Genomic DNA, 4,644 nt, shown 5'->3' on the forward strand with positions numbered 1-4,644 from the left:
GTTTTATTATCTATTTCATATCTTGTAAAACTTTAACGAATGTTTGATTAACAAACTCAACGATTTAAAAGCGAGGAATGGCAACACTATACGAAAAAAAAAATTATCTCCAGCGCGCGGAACTGTATCGGAAATTCTTCTAAAGATATGCTTTTTTAAAATTCTTTTGCGACATTGCTATTTAAATGAATTTTATGGTTTAAGTGCAAAGAACATATTTAATAAAAAAAGGTAGCCCACAAAACGTTAAAAAAAAAAACGCCCTCTTTGGACGTAGTTTAAAACCTGAAACCTTTGAGATTTTTTTTGTTTTGTTTGTTATTAAGTTTTTTTTTTTTTTTTTTTTTTTTTTTTTTTTAAACATGAATGATGGTCCCTCAGCCGACTTCGACTTGACCAGAAGCAGTTGTCACTTTATTATGCAGTCACCTAATAGGTGGGCCACCTTTGCCTCCTATAAAGGGACGGACCATTAGAACTATGCATTCCCCTGGATTCGAACCCAAGCCGTTAGGTATCGAAGTTGGCTCCCCTAACCACTACACCGTCTGAACGGCATTTATCATTGGTTAGTTTATAGAATATTATATTCTATACTAATTAATATAGTTATTTTAAAATAATTAGCTAAACCGGCTTGGCTAGTTCCCCCCCCCCCCCCCGCCAAATATTTACTTATTCGAGGAAATAACTTAATTATACGCTTTAACGGTAACATATATTTTACACTATATTTATTTTATATTAAAATTTTTCCTATATATAAATAGATACGGCCATAGACGCAATCGAATCGGCTTAATGTACTTTCATTTATAGAATAATGCACTTCCGAATGTGAACAGTGAACATTCTTCTGGTGATTATCTTCCTATGATGAGTATTTCTGAGAACTGGGACATCGGTGCTGAGAGCTATTTCTCTAATTCGCAAAAGCCCAAAATCTTATGAACCTGTGGTCATCTTAGAAAGGGTTTACTGTACTTTCTGTCCCTAACTCTGGCAATTTATTGGTATGAAAAAATTTCTTGTAGTAGAATATAATCCATTCATGCAAGGCCCTGTTATAAAAATAATTTAATAAAGAAGCAAAATTATCATTTTATTCAAAATTGCATTTTTCGAGCGAGGTCGTAAAGAGTTCTGACTTTCTTATCGGTTAAATGTTGCTATTTCTGACTTTTAACTTGCTAATTTAACATTTTTTTTTTTTTTTTTTTTTTTTTTTTTTTTTTTTTTTTTTAGCCCGAAGGGGCGTTAGACCCAAAGGACTATCACTTTCTGCGTTGATTCACTTTTCAAACTGTTGCTACAAAATATTATTGCCATGCATTATATTTAAAGAAACTAAATAATGAAGATTTTGCATGAATGCATGAATGTTTCTCGCATTTTCAAAAAACAACAGTACCTAGAGCCATCCGATTTTGAATAACGTAGTACTCCAGCCAAACATGAGCACTTAAAATTCTGAATTTGGAATTTGTTTTATTAGCTATTCCCAATTTTGCAAAACTTTAACGATTTTTTAATTAACAAACTCATAGATTTAAAAGCGTGCAACGGGAACACTGTACGAAAAAAGAAATGTATCTCCAGCGCCCGAAACTGTGTATTGGAAATTCTTAAATTTTGCGCTTTTTAAATATTTTGTGATATTGCTGTGGAATTGAATTTTATGGTAAAGTGCGAAGAACATTATATTTAATAAATAAAGGTACCACACAAAACGTTAAAAAAAATCCTTTTGGGCGCAATATGAAATATGAAAGCTTTCAGATTTTCCTTTAAATAATGAAAAATCTGCATAAATGTATGTATATTTCTCGCATTGTGATAAAACAACGGTACATAGAGCCATCAAATTTTGAATGACGTAATCCTCCTACGAATATGGGCATGTGGAAGACCAAATTTGAAATTTGGAATTTGATTTATTATCGATTTTATATTTTGAAAAACTTTAACGAATTTTTGAGTAACAAACTCAGCGATTTAAAAGGGAGCAATGGCAACACTCTACGGCTGGGAAATAACTTTTTTGTCTCCAGCGCGCGGAACTGTGTATCGGAAATTCTAAAGATATGCTGCGGCATTGCTATTGAATTGAATTTTATGGTTTAAGTGCAAAGAACATGCTATTTAATAAATAAAGGTAACACACAAAACATTAAAAAAACGCCCTTTGGACGTAATTGAAAATCTGAAAACTCAGATACTTTTTTTTTCCCCCAGTGGCGTGGTAAAATGAATCATTAAAAACGAAGCTGAGCTTTTTAATTACATTTTGCAGCTTTAGAATGATACCGCTAATTTGATTATCCAGAACTCGAAATATTGAATAAATTTTAGTTAAATAAAATTCAAAATTAATGCGAAAGAATTTGTTTTAGCAAATTTCGTGAGATAGATTATGTTCTGCTGTTCTGTAATTTTTAATTAGGACCGTAAAAGAAATGTTTCTTGACGAAGAGGTGAAAACTGTTGAAAACAGTCAATTTCCTATTTATGAGAAAACTTTATTATGAATTTGGAGATTAAAAAGTACATATAAATATTATAGTTCTCATTTTTCATGTTTAAATTATTAGTAAGAAATATGGATTCTAATGCAGCAATTGTAGTGTAATTCTAAATGAACTATTTATAACATTGTTATCAATGAAGCAACAATCCTATAATTAAAAAAAATGAATGCAAAATTCTACTCTTATTGTTTTGAGCTCAAGTTCTATGTTTCAAGAGCTTTCAAGTCTGAATTAATTACTTTTCAGACTTAAAATTGCAGTATAACTTTTGTATTTAAAATTTTGTTAGCAGTTTCTTAGCAGTTCTAAAACAAATATCATGCAGAATTTTAGCAGTATTAGAAAAGGACTCAAAAAGGGCTGACAAGGAAACTTCCTATCTTTTGGCTTTTTTAATTGTTGAAGTGTATGGAGTCAAAATTAAAGCTACTAACAACCAGTTTTTAAGGTTGTTATTAATTAAAACGTCTGTAATTTTTAATAATCATCATGTTTATGAGGAAATGACAATTCAGATAATAAGTATTATCTGAATTATCGTTTCCTAGTCATTCCTAGTATCATCATGGCCGGTGCCAGAGCATATGCAATCGGTGCGGCCGCACCGGGCGGCAGAATTGAGAGAACGCAAAATTTTTAGAACTTTGGAAAGAGCTGGGCGGCAGAATTTTGAAGTTGTAAAGCAGGCACCGTGCGGCAAAAAGTCTAGCGCCGGCCTTGAGCATCATTTCAAGTCTTAGTAAATCAGCTTAGAATAATTAGAACTGATTTATAGGAATTTAGCAAAACTGCGCTACAGTAACATATCATTGATAAAAGTATATCCCAGGAGAAAATATTCTTATTATTATACTATAATGTCCCCTTAAAAAGAATGTAATATTTAGCAATCATACTTAGTATTGCCGATTTTTCAAGAAACACAAAATTCACAAGGTTTTGCGAGTACACCATTCAATACTTTACAAATGAGTCACACTTGATCAAACAAACCATAGACTTATACACAACCGTCCAGGAGTAATTTAGTCAGGTATTTTTTTTTAAATGTTAATATGCAAAATATAGAATTAATACTAAATATGCATAAATTTTAGACTTGAGCCTTCTTGACGTGCTTTCGTGGTGTAGTGGTCTGCACGCTGGGCGCGTATTCCAGGGATCCGCGGTTCGATTCCCGGAGAGGGGGTTGCTCATTTTTTCAAGTCTCCTGCTTCCATAAAATATCGAATGTCTCTGCAATCTAAGTGAAGAAATATTCGACATAACAGACATTTAACTTTTTCTTATAATATAAATTTTTCGTGGGAACAATTTTACATTGAGCTGAAAATTAAAAATTAATTTATGTATTCTGCAGTAAAAATTTACATTCATTCAATTAATTATTTATGTGTACTGATTTTTTTTTTTTTTTTTTTTTTTAATGTAAAATTTATCTGGCGAAATTGAATTTAGAAATTTTCTGTATTGGCTATAATTTTCTTCCTTCTGCAAAGATTGGTATATACGTAAACGAGACATATTTTGTCGAATGCCGTAACAGCATTGCCGTATCCTTTTGTGTTAATATATTCAAAAATTTTAATTATTACGTAAATTACAGCATTATATGTTACATGAAGGGGATTAAATTGAATCCAAATTCAAAATATTTACATGTCTTTTCATTCATATTTCTAACAATTTTATTTTCATAGGGAAAGTTACCAAACACTGATGATATAATAAAATTGACAGTAATTTGTGTTCTATATTCTTAAGCAGAATACATAATGCAACTCATCAGCGCTCCAGCGGTCTCCAGGGCCATAGCTAGAAGGGGGCAAGGGGGCATCTGTCCCCCGGCGCAGAATCCAAGAGGCGCCAAACTGATATTACGACATTGTAGAATTAAATGTTTTCCATCCTTGGCAAGCAGTAAGGTGCGCGAAATCTTCAGTTGTCCCTGGACTCTGAAAACCCTAGCTACGACTCTGGCGGTCGCTTAACACTGATAGTTCGACAGGTGCTCAAATCCCAGCAAACAAGCTGGTTGCAAGATAATTTAGTTATTTCTTCATGTGTAAGGTAAATACAATCAAGTTTCCCTTTCTCATACTTCGTTAAGTCCTCC

The sequence above is a fragment of the Stegodyphus dumicola genome, chromosome 5, assembly GCF_044657685.1.
Source record: "Stegodyphus dumicola isolate Sdum_Otavi_A_Nest chromosome 5, ASM4465768v1".
NCBI classification, from domain to species: domain Eukaryota; kingdom Metazoa; phylum Arthropoda; class Arachnida; order Araneae; family Eresidae; genus Stegodyphus; species Stegodyphus dumicola.